The 13,312-nt window shown below is 40.1% G+C and overlaps 1 protein-coding gene across 3 annotated transcripts in view; it reads left to right on the top strand.

The window, feature by feature from the left end:
- The first annotated feature begins 275 nt into the window (after nucleotides 1-275).
- The window catches only part of Pde9 (phosphodiesterase 9), a 216,787-nt gene continuing 203,750 nt past the window's right edge, over nucleotides 276-13,312 (top strand). Inside the window, exons 1-2 of one of the 3 annotated variants that reach the window (XM_076433829.1) lie at nucleotides 276-614; nucleotides 1,665-1,949. The gene's annotated coding sequence lies outside the window, so the exon portion shown is untranslated. Of the gene's footprint in view, nucleotides 1,950-13,312 lie in introns of all 3 variants that reach the window. The other 2 variants (XM_076433828.1, XM_076433827.1) reach the window with 2 other exon arrangements.

Genomic DNA, 13,312 nt, shown 5'->3' with positions numbered 1-13,312 from the left:
CCGTACACGGGAGGAAGAGCGGTTTCTCGCGACCCGGTAGTGAGCAGCGTAGAAAACGGCGAAACGGAAAATGAAACGATTTCAGTAAACACGGATCGCGGTGCATCGTCCCTGGCAAGGTAATTTGCAATCGAGCGAGGGCGCGAGTTTCGTTCGCGGTCGGCCGGGCATCGTGGTTGGCTCGTGCGTAGAGCGCGAGCGCGTCCGATCGGCGGCGACGGTGGCCGAGCGGGGCCGAACGCGCGAAGCGCCAGCACTGGCCGAGCCTGAACGGAGCGCTCGGGTCAAAATGTATTCAGTATATTCTAAACAAGCGCGCGACGTGCTGTCACGTTTTGTTTGTGCGCGCGAACCTGTGTCTCGCCGGGACGATATGCTGAAATATCGAGGAGGTGACATTGCGACAGTGTTTTAATCGCGTGAAGCAAAACCACAGTGCACGTATACAGAGAGATCAGTTCGAGACGCGTCGTGCTACACTCGGACAGACTCGAACTCGTGTGTGTCTTTCCGGCGCGATTTAATTTTGTGTCGAGAGTAACAACACGGCAGAAGATCCACCGAAAGGAGAGAGAGAAAGATCTGAAGAGAGAGAGAAAGAGGAGAGATAGAGCGTGAGCAACTGTGTGAGTCCGTGTGTATAATACGGGAGAGCCCGTTGCGTCCGAGAGAGGCTCTCTTTCTTTTCCAATCACGGCTCTTTCGCTCTCTATCCATTTCCTCTATCTCTTTCACCGATTCTTTCTCTCTTTCGTTTCCCCTTCCCGCTTTTCTTCGTTCGTCTTTCGTACGCTCCCTCCGGTCATTTGCTCTCTCCCTTCGGGAACGAGACACGTTCTTTCTCTTTCTCTACTCCGGTCCGACGTCGTCGTCTCGTGGGGTCAGTGGCTGCTCGATCGGATCCTGAGCAGGAACACACGACGGAGGAAGAGGACGGTCTCTCCCTCGTCGTCGTGAGACTCGGAGCCACTACACGCGCGCGCTACGCACGCAGCCACGCATCCAAAGGAGCAGAAACGAACGGGAAATAAAAAGATCTCGTTTCTCTTCTTCTTCTTCTTCTTTCTCTGGGAAAAAGATTTCCGCGAGCGAGTGACGTTCGGGAAACTCCGAAAACCAGAGTGAGATACGTAGCTCGCGCACGCGGTCTGGAGAGACGGTTCGAAAAAGCCGCGGGGAAAGGTGGATTTGCCGTGTGCGGATGATGACGGGACATCGACGAACCGGCTAGGTGGCGAAATCGTCAGGCCAGATCGACGGTATTTCCCGTGCGCGCCTGATGTTCGTTTATACATGTACGCGCGTGCGTGCGTGCTGCGTGCGTGTTGCGCGTGTGTGTGCGCCTCTGTGGTGATTGACGCGTGAGACTCCCGTATCACGTACACTCTTCCAGTGCAGGAAACTCGTGCTCGTTATCTGGCCACTTTTCTCGTGTCTCGTTTTTCTGTTCCTTTCCACTTGGTTTCTCTCTGTCCGGCTCCCTCCCTCCCTTCCACCCTCCCGCCCCCAGTCTTTCTGGTTCCCGTGCTCTGCCGCGTAGTATCGCCTCTTCTCTGTTTCGATCCAGCCACTTCCTTTTTTACCGCGTTTCCAACTGTCTGTTACCCGAACGCGCAACTATAATATGTTTTTCTGGTTCCGTCGTTCCGTTCTCGCGGCCTCAGTGCGAGATCACACGATCGAAAGAGAGAACCGCTTCGTAAAAAGCAAGTGGATGTGCCGCTGCAACTTCTACCCCTCTTGCCCCGCCGTCACCGGAGAATGAGAGGAACATTCGTGGAAATTCGACGGACGATTTGAAGTTTCTCTCCCTCTCCCACTACGCGTGTGTTTTTGTTTACATAGAGACGCGGACTGCGCCCACGCGACCCCGGTACCCTCCAACAGGAGACGTTAAAATACATCCCGTTCGAGGAATACACCGGCACCGTGACGTTTTCACACGAGAGGTGAGTAACGCTCGTCTCTATCCATTCACGCTACCGTTCGGCAACTCGCGGCTCGCGGTCGCGCACGCGCGGACACCTCGCCAATTGTTCAGCCGGAACTACATTTTGTTCCTCGTAGCTCCGCTGCTTCAAACTTATGGGTCAAATTAATTCATTTCCACTGTTTTTAAGTCTGTCTTTTACGGTGTCTGTTTGGTAATTTTTGTTTTGACTATTCCCGATTAAATTGTCGCACAGTGGTCCGGGCGGTCGATCTAGCAGTTTATTAAGATTTTAAACGTCCATTCAGAATTACTTATTTAATAAATGACGAACTGTAATTCTAAGTTTGAGGTATGCATTTTCAAGGTAAAATGCTCTTCGTTAAAAAAAATGTCAGAAACATTAAATAGGTTCGGCAGGGTTCACAAAAGAAAATTAGTGATTTTTTTCGATCAAAAATCATGTTCACAAGCTATTCACAAAATTTTTACAAGCTTGTTCTAATTATAATTTTTATTAAGTTTCATTAATATCGACATTTTCGGCATTGCTAAACATTTACAAAGTAATGTAGATGCATTGAATTAAATACCGATATGAGAAAGTCATTTTTTACCAAATGAACTGCTAGATCGACCGCCTGGACCACTGTGCGTCGTGTTGTTAACTTAGTCAGAGCTTGCGAATTTAATTTAATTTTCAATGCGAACTGAAATTGTAAAGATGCTTCCGTAAGAATTGATTTAATAAATAACCTTAATTGGAGCACATTTTACACAATAAAAACCGCGCAAAGTCTAAATAAATTAGATCTTGTTATTTTATTCATTTTAAGCTTGCAAACTCGATAGAGCCCTCGGATTTAAAGTTAAGCCTGCTTGCTTTCCGCGCAACTTCGATTTTGCTAGAATAAACAGACGATTTAATGACGAGATTGTAAGGTGAATTAGAGTGGAATTTGCTACAGCGTAATTTTTTATAAAACATCATCCTCTCTAGCTTATACATATGTTGAAATCCATGTATTTCGGAGTAATCTGTTGCGAGATCTCATAATTCAACGATTTAAAGAGCAATATTAACAAACATTAAATATTGATTGTGAAAGATGAGAAACGAGAAATTCAGTAAATTAATGTATATATTCACATGAAATGGAGTAGGTAAACTAATTTATATATTATATGAAATGTATTGGGTTGGCAAATAAGTCCGTTCGGTTTTTTAGAGTGGAATAAATCACAAAAACCGAACGGATTTATTTGCCAACCCAGTAATAAACTAATCTATAATTTTACATGTAAACTAATTTCAACTTGAAAAAATAAAGTAAGATTAATTTGGTTTTATATAGGGTGGACCATATAAATGGAAACACCTAAATATCTTCCGTATTTACTGTCCTATGGAAAGACTCGTCAAGATGAAGTTACACTGGTAACGGTGATAAACGTGTAACTTCGTCTTTGAGGAATTTTTTCGTAGGAAAATAAATACGGAAGATGTTTAGGTGTTTTCATTTACATATATGGTCCACCCGATTTATATTCTCAATTTCGAACATCCAAATATCGAGGTCAAATGTTTAACAAAGCATTTATTGCAATATCTTAGATTGTCGTGACATTTTATTGATTAAAATATTCGTTTTATTGCGTTTTATCTTTATAACGATAAAAACGAATTTAAAACACCGTGTGCATATTCCTTCTAAAATCGTCCTGCTCTGAAATTGTTTCACTGAAAATTAGTCTTTTGGAGTACATCTCGGTTTGCTGCTATATTCGGTTGTTAGGCAACTTGTGTTCACCTCAAATTTGATTATAAATGTATATGCAAAATCCTGCGTCTATTAGTTCACAATCGCGACAATTATATCAGTGATAAATAATTAGGTCGAATACAAGATAGAGAAAACTGTAATTACGGAAGTTTTGCTTATTTCAGTGATAATGTACCCTGTAATAATGTAATACCCTTTATTTATGATTCACAAATACTAATTACGAGTCATCGTGGGTTTGTATATCGTGCAAAATATGTTTAATTATAAAACAAATCAAGTTGGATTCTTTGAAGTCTGAAGATACCATTTTTATTAAAATGCTACTTCAAACCAATATTGTTAACGATGATAAAAAACATCGCTGTCTAAAATATACCGGTTGTAAAATATGAAGAATATTTAGATAAATATTTCAGTCCATTCTAGCCTTAAGTGTGAAACATTTTACAAGAATAGTGATGATAAAAGGTGTTAATGTTTGTAATGCAATTGAGAATTATTCTGTTAGAATTTTGTAACGATTATTGTCTGCATTGTGTTGTTGCTGAATGTTTGGAATGTTCCGGAAATTTGTCACAGGACACCCCGCACTCAACTTTTCCCACAAAAAGGAATCTGCTGATTTATAAGCACCGCAAAAGTTTTCGATGCTCTTCAGAAGTTCCTTTGTCGAAATACATTGTCAAAGTGAAAGTTTTAATTACAGTATCTCCGCACAGGGGAGTAATATCACCGCGCGACACACTGCAATGGCAATTATTACATTCGCTATTATACCATTTAGCATTGTTCGTCAAGAAACGAACAGGATTTCACATGTACATATTATACATATGTATTTAACCCGGACTGTGGTTGCATCGGTCATAAATGCCAAACGTACGCGGGGGATTCATTTGTTTAATGAGGTGGAAAATATGATTCTGGTAACATTTTATTTCCGTAATTCTACGATTATTCTACATTTAATTGGGAATAATTAAATTTAATGATGATTCGTCAGAGTATAATGGCGAGTTTAAAATTTAAAATAGCAAAATGCAATATGCATGTGTAGTAACAATGCTTCGTTAACGGTGAATTCTATGTATATGAATATAAACTGATAATTTGATCAATTCATTGAGAAGAAGGAATTTTTGGTTGTGAGATACGAATTACTGAAAAAGTGGACTCTAATGCAACGTGGTCGATTTTCCGGCGTGCAGATATCAACAAGTGCCCGCCAAGTAACAATAGCATTACACGTCCGAGCGAGCATAAAATCGCGAGTCTGGCTTGACCCAAGCGCGATTAACGACAAAATTCCCGGGCAACCATCCGTGCAACAACGCTTGTTGCACGGAAAGCAAATCCACATTTCCGCAAGTCGTCGATTTATAACCATGGTTTTTATCATTGGACAAACAAACGGAGGCGCTGCTATCATCGCTGTCTCGTTCATTCGCTCGTTTATATTTGTGACAATTAATTATCGCAATGGGTCATGGTTCGTGCACCGAAAAATGAGTTTCTTCCGCGAGTGTTGCTCTTATCAATGTTGTCTAACCAACAATAGAGCAGACCTTCTTAGATAATCGCGTAGTGGAACTGAAATATTATTGATTTTCGAAAAACTATGTAAATACGTTTCAAGTGTGCACGATCTTCCACATTTGTAATCTTGTCATTCTTTATTTCTTTATTATTTCAATTGTTATATAAAGAAATATATTATGTACTTTACTATGATGACCAGATTGATCTCATTCAGACCTTGCACGATTTTTTCTTACAATATTTAACCCCCTGACGCCTGCGTGTTCTAGAGCTTTGCCGAAGTCATTTCTGACCCACGCTGAAATTTCACCAATACATATTGACGGTCACTCGAGCTTATCCTCACGACTACCCTGTGTCGCCAGATTAAGTCCCACACTACTTTATCCCTTCTACAACGCCATTCCCCCACTCCTCGGTGGTGACCATCCCCAAATCTTCGCCGTGGCCCGCTCACGTGACACGTTTCGTCTTTGTCGTACATGCATTGCAATGTCACGTAACTAATCCGGTAATGACACAGAAAGGGTAACTATATTCCCCTAAAAACCCCTATGACTCTGGCATAACATACAGAGGGTTGAAGTAGTTTTATTTATATAAATATATTCGAATTTAGATGTAAAAATAAGTCGGAAACGGGGAATAAAATCTTGTTATTCGAGGCTTTGTTTTCGAGGGAATGGAATGTTAAGATACATCAAGTACCGCATGCTGTTGAGGAGGCTGATGCGTCTGGTCAGGACTTGCCGATTCTACTTTTTGCAAGTTGTACTAGTCTAAGAGCCTAAGTATGTAGTACTCTAAGCTTATTTTCTCGAAATCAAAGTGTTGTGTGGGTAAATTTTATTCTATACTTCCGACTTACTGTAGAATCTCCTGCAGAATATTTCTTTTCTGGCTTGCGCCATCAGATCGAAAATAGCTCGCATACATAATCGAAGAGATGTTTAAAAGTGTCCGGGTTTCGGGCTAAAATGTCCGCAGTTTTCTTGCTCCCATTTCTAAATTAAAGATTATACAAATAGCACCTAACCCAACCCTTCTTTCGCTTCATCTTGTCTTACATCTAGAGGGTATCCAAAAAATGTTGCATATCCTTGAGAAGGGAGATTCCTAAGGTCATTTGAAATAACTTTTTCTTTTACTGAAATATTCTCCGCAGCTTCGTTAACGTGTTATTAACGAAAAACACGGACCTATCAGAACACGGTTGCAGTGGAACCTGTCGCAGAGGCGGAGTCTGTCTGCTGTAGTCGCGCTCTGATTGGTCCGCGTTTTTCGTTGATAACTACTTAACAAAGCCGCGAAGAATATTTTCGCAAAGGAAAATATTACTTCAAATGAGCTCAGGAATCATCTCTTTCAAGGAAGGACAATATTTTTGGGACACCCTGTAGGTTTAGATTGTATCAGGTTACTTAACAATCTACTTAACAATTAATTACTATTTGTAAGACAGTGAATAGAAAAAGGTGGAGCTTATTTTGGAAAGTAGAATGTATATTTGGACTGTTTGTGACGGATCCTAGCAAAAGAGGGGGCTATCGATTAACAATATAATAAATATCGCACAAAATTTAAATAAATCCATTTTTGTTATTTTGGTAAGGCAATATATATCGGCTAATTTTAATGCTCGGTAGGTTTAGTGTCAAGTCATTACACTCGATCACTCGCTTTTCATCGACTTGTATCGACGTCGGATCTAAAAAAGAAGACTTGGAACATTCGTTCTACATGAACGAACTGGATTAACCTGATATCGTTAGCAACTGCAACATAGTCTAATAATCTATTGGAAGGTTTTATGAAATATAATTTATCCTTAAATGTGTGAGGAACATAATCATTGTTATACGTTTTACAATCTGCGTGGTACTAGCATACTGACATTGTCTAACATCCATTAGATGGTTACAGTCATAGTTATACATAAACATTACACCATTTCATTTATGCAAAAGTTTTAATCTCCTTTCTGTTTTTTAAAATATTTTTACATGTCATATGAGGCGTGTTACCAACACTAGTTTGTTACCAACTACTAACTTGACTATTTAGACACATCAGCAGCGAACAAACAATTGCACAAAATTGCGGGCGATTATAACTATTATAATTATAAATAGATAACGAATTTTTAGTTGCAACAAACTGGAGTGAAATTAATAGGTTGAAAATAATATAAAAGACTGTTTTAAATTACACCTACTTGTTTTTGCCATAAATGCATAAAATCCGCTGACTGATTAGAAGTAATTCAGCATTAACGATTGAAAGAGACTAAACTTGTACACACACTTACGAACGTCTACCAATTGTTCGCTGATTGGTGGTTTATATAATTACCTTGTTAACAGTTGCTTTGTTTTACTTACTGAAAAATTTCCGGATTTATCTCGACGTCCCTTGTACATGGTTCTCACCTCGTTTATATGTATAAAAGAGGTTATTAGTAGAGCTGTTTGCGGCTAATCCGATTTCCCGGGATACAGAGGCGCGCGGGAGGAATTCGATTTGATGCTGTGAGAGGAGAATGGCTGTAGAACTCTCTCGCCGCACGGATTGCATCACACGTGCCGCGCCAATGCGAGAAAGGTGTTAAACTCCTCTCTCCGTAATCTTCTATTTACTTCGTGACTCGGGTGTCAGCGTGTCAGACACGTGGTCTAGAACCGCAGGACACTCGCTGAGAAAAGGCTTATTACGGGAAATTATGTAATTAGCCCGGGTATATGGTTCAGCTCTCGCAAACAGATGAGTGCACGCGGTGCGGCGAGGAATTGAAAACCGGGGCCACCGATTATGCGTGCATTGTGCGTGCTTAGTGCGTGCTTGCACGCGTAATGCGGCTGATCAACGTAATGCGGTTTCTTTGACCATGGTGTCTTTCGGTCGCTTCAACACGTCAAGCTTTCCAGATGAAAGGGTTGCGGCCATTTTTTCTTTTTGGTACACGGGAGCTTTCTTCGCGAAGAAAGTTATACATAATTTGATGAATCTACGTCAAAAATGAACAAGATTGAACGCAACACAGTAAAGACATTTAAGGAATGTAAGAATACATAATAAGAACGCTAAGCTTTCGTATTTTGGAATTAATAGAGAATTTTTTTGTTTTGCATAAAAATCCAGTCCAGTCAATTGTTGTAAGTATTCGAGAAGCGAAGCCACGTATTCAAATTCAGAACTGGGAAATTGTCGATTGAATGTACTAAAACAAGAAAAACATAACAGAAATACGTGTCTATATCACTTTAGTATTTTGGAATTAATTCAGACAATTTTGTTTTGCATACAAATCTCCAGTCCAGTCAATTGTTGTAAGTATTGGGGAAGCGAAGCTACATATTCAAATTCAGAGCTGGAAAATCGCCGATTGAATGTCTCGAGAAATAGACTTCCTAGTTTGCAAACTTCGCTGCTTCTTGAGACTCGGGTCACCCGAAACTTTCGATATAACTGTAACTATCTTTACATTTGGGTTTGTGGGTAAAATTGCTGTCTCTTTGTTTTGGTGTTCTGCCGTGAAATTACATTAGGTTACATTAGGGTGTATTCCCCTCGAAATGCTTCCCCTCTACCATTAAACGTGGTTCATATATAAATATTTAGTTCGCCCGCGCTTTTTAATCATTTTAACTAGTTCAAAATAATGCAAAGATATTTTTAAATCCTTTAAATGTCTTTACTGTTTTGCATGGGATCTATCCATTTTTACCACGCTTATATTAACTTGCCGTGTTGTTGTTGTATGTGTCAAATCTTGTAATCGAATTTTAAACCTCTTCCTGTCGTCCAATCTTGCTGAAATTTTGTATACATACATACTTGCTTCCGATGACAGTAAAAGTAGAAAATAAAATATATAAAAAAACTTTTTAAAAACCACGCTTACATTAAAATGCACTAAAAAGGGGAAAATAATTTATTTCCTGGTTCTCCATAAAATACCGAATGTAGTTAAGTGATTAATGATGTTTTTCCCAAAATTTTAAGCAATTAGTTCAAAATGTCTTCTATTATAAAATTAGTGTCGCGACAGATAGAAAAATTTACATTTACATTAGTGTGATTATAAAAATAAAAGCGTGGAGCGCTAAACTATATTGATGTAATCTTCGTGGGCGCTCCACGCTTTTATTTTTATAATCACTAATGTCATGATTTTATTTAAATTTATATTAAATTTTTCTATCTATTCCGACACAAATAAGAGAAGACATTTTGAACTAATTGCTTAAAATTTTTGGGAAAAATATTATTAATCGTTTAACTGGATTTGGTATTTTATGGAGAACCAGGAAAAAATTATTTTTCCCTTTTTAGTGAATTTTAATATAAGCGTGGTTTTTAAAAAGTTTTTTTTATATACAGGGGCCGAAATTTCTATAAAGTCACTGTGTTTTGTGCCCGTGCGAAATCAATGCGGGCCGGTTTATGTACTTCTTTAAGGCCTGGTTTACGTTGTATTTTTGTCCAGCAGAATTTAAAAGTTGTTGGACACGTCTTGTTGTTGTTACTGGGAGCTCCACTTCAGCTCGAAATTGTGCTGCATTTTTCCTTTCCTTAGCTGCAGACCTCATTAATATTGAATGTTGTCTCTTTGACTACTTTTTATTACTAACTTTAAGATGATTTTTTCCGTAATTTTCACGTAAATTGATATAATTATTAATCACAGTATATGACCGATTAGTTTTCTTAGCAATTGCACGATTAGAGCAGCCCATATCTTATAAGCATCGATTGATGCTTTTTCTTCACTTGTTAGTACTTTTCCTCTCGGCATTCTTATACACGTGAATCAAATTATACAGGATTTCTGTGAGTTCTAAAAATTTTCCATAGTTCTCTGCTCAGAATACAGAGAAACACGAAGTGACTTTATAGAAACTTCGCACTTGTGTTCTGCACCACACAGAAAAAAATCAAAACAAACGTAAATAGTAAACATAGCGGTCTAGAGTACGCAGTCCCTCTTTCCGAGTGTCTACAAGGCACAAGACCAGATACGATAAATCAACAAAAATGTTATTTTTAAAATATCTATGAAAAAGAATATGACTTTATAGAAATTTTGATCACTGTATTTTATCGTAAATGCATAAAATCCGCAGTCTAGTGATAACAGATACCACTAACTATCCCCAAAAAGGTCGACACTTAAGACTGTCGACTCCGACCACCTCGGCCGTCAGAATTCGCGCGTAAATTTTCGAGGAGATCGTCGATCGTGCTCGAGAATTTCGTTGCACTATTTGTGAATCGGGCTCGCGCGCAAAGTTCGAAGTCATCCGCACGCACATCGCGAAAGTTCCCAGGGTCGCGTTAGGTCAGCAGGGTCGAGTCCCGAAAGCACTCGGAATGCATGGGATCGTTAAAGTTACATCGAGACGGCGTCGATTCCCCGGAGCCGTTCGGCTGGCTTGTCGAAGATCGAAGGCGAGTAGCATCAGCAGAGAGCGCGTAAGCTGAAAGTTCGCCGGCGCTAGACGAACATCGCCGTAGCGTGGCCGTATTAGTCAGTCGCATCTGTCAATAATTATTATCGTCGAGCACGTAGCCGCCGCTGCCGCCATGGTGGCGTATGCAGCAGCAGCAGCAGCAGACGACAACGACGACGACGATGACGACGACGGGTACTATATAACGTTATCCGAGAAAACACGAGGCAAAGCGATATCAACGACCCGTAGATATACAGAGGCGATCGAGATGGACGGAGCACGTTGGATTCCAGCGTGGTCAAGTGCAACGAAGAAGGGAACCGCGACTCGCCGCGGAGTGGGACAGACCAGCCGAAGAATGGAAGGATACAGAATGATAGAGAGGTGCCATCGGCGGACAGAGACGGAAAAGTGGAGGCGAAAAAGGGACGACAAGCCGCAGAGAGAAAGAGAGAGAGAGAGAGGGAGAGATCTTCGACTGCTTATTTGTCTGCGGTGACTTATAGACTCGTCACGCTAATTTTCCGCGCGACCTCGGAATTGCAATACTGCACGGTTATATTTACGTCGGTTCGGGAGCCACCGGTAAAATTCTCGCGAGCAGATCTTTCCTTCAGGAACCGATTCGAGCACGGCTCCGCAAAGTGAGAGAAAAGATAGCACGCTCTGCATTTCTTCATGTTTCTACATGAAATAATTTGTTTTTTATTGCGTCTTATGGACGCAAAAGATAAAAGGATAAACAGTGCAAAAGAAACCATGGATATAAATCATATTTCAAGGTACCCAACTATAAGGTCTTATCTTCAGTTTTTATTTACTTTTTAGTTAGTTTTCTTCTTATACGAGCGTAAGAAGAACACGTTGACGATAGCGTTATGTGATGTTTGGTCGAAACGTTGCTCCATCAGTGCATTATTCTTTGATAGCAAAAAGAACTGCAAAATGTAGATGACCACCTTATAAATGGAGATTATGAACGATCATTAAATTCTATTTTTATCGCAATACAAGCGGGAAACACGTAATTCATTGACAGAATACGTAGAGTAAAATGATGTTTACTTTCATCGATGAGGTTAGTGACAACAGAGTTGTATTTGTTTAACGTTATTGTTAAAAATTGGACTAATATGTACTATTTTAAATAGTATTTTACCCAGCACTGGGTCGACTCGTGTAAACTTATCCGTGCCGATTTTACCCGTGCACTACTGTACTGGCATCCGACGAGGATTTCGGGGAAACGTTTCCGCGGATCGTGTCAACTGATAGATCGATAGGTGCAATGTGTCGTTCGAAACCGGATGTTGAATTATTGAAGCATCGACGCTTTGAATATTGATGGGATGCGTGCGCCGCGATCGAAAGCTGTGCCGGTTGATTCGTGCCGGGATCGATAGAGCGCAGAGAAGCAGCAGGTTGGAAGGAATCGGTTGACAAATTGGATCTCTGGAAGATCCGCTCGGAAACGGGATCAGTGATTGTGTGTTGGCACGTTTCCCGCCGAAAGATGCAATAAAAGCGGTTTTACACCGGTTCCGCGATATCAATTTTTCTGTCGCGCGCGACAGTGCACTGCTGATGAGTTCGGCTAATCCATTTATCGAAGAATTACCTACCGGAGGGAAAAAATCTCTTTCTACCAAAAGAGCCGGTCTCGAGTCTTTGAACCGCATCGGCTGAATGAAGCGATTAACAAGAAACGGCGCACTTTGTGCGACTTGTCCACCTTTGGTACTGGTCTCGCTCTACTTAGTTCTTCCACTGCAGGTGCACACTAATCGCCTCGAGTACTCCCCAGAATGAATGCACTCGGAAAAGCTGCCGTGATTCTTTTCACTGCGATAGAGTAGGTATTAATAGTAATAGGAGAGCGGCCCGGAACAAAAGCAGAACTCAGCTCGTCACGCGGTAATCGTAGCATTCATAATGATTAGACTCCGGATTTTTATGTGAAATACAAAGTTCGCGCATCAATTGCAAGACACAGGAGTTCGATATAAATTTATATTTTTCACTAATAATTTTAATGTAGTTGAGATCATCGGGGCTGAGAGGTTCCGATTTCGAAGAATCATACAGTTAAAAGCATAACTGATCACACACTTTAAATCAGAATAACTTTTTCATGAATGGACCAAACGACTTCAATTTCTCTGTTAGGCTAGAAAAATTAGTTTAGTAAATGACGTCTAGTCAATGTATGTATGTAGAAAAAATGCATTTGGTCGGAATCGTGAAAAACAATAGTAAACATTGATTTTTAAGACTTATTTAGCTGGGCCAATGACGAAGATTTAAAAGACGTGTTCAGTTAACTCGTATAAACTATATACGTTCTGAAAATTTCATTGAAATTGGTTAATTGGTTTACGAGTTGTAAACGATCAAAAGTGGCAAAAAGGCCGATAATCTTGAAAAATTGCAATTTTTACCACTTTTGATCGTTTATAACTCGTAAACCAATTAACCAATTTCAATGAAATTTTCAGAACAAATGCATTTTTTCAACATATTTTATAGACGTCTTTAGTAAACTAATTTTTCTAGACTTACAGAGAAATTGAAGTCGTCTGGTCCAGTCGTAAGGAAGTTATTCT

The sequence above is a fragment of the Lasioglossum baleicum genome, chromosome 11 (genome assembly GCF_051020765.1).
Source record: "Lasioglossum baleicum chromosome 11, iyLasBale1, whole genome shotgun sequence".
Taxonomy (NCBI): Eukaryota; Metazoa; Arthropoda; class Insecta; order Hymenoptera; family Halictidae; genus Lasioglossum; species Lasioglossum baleicum.
Note: the sequence above shows the minus strand (reverse complement) of the source record. Positions and strands in the feature narration are given on the sequence as shown.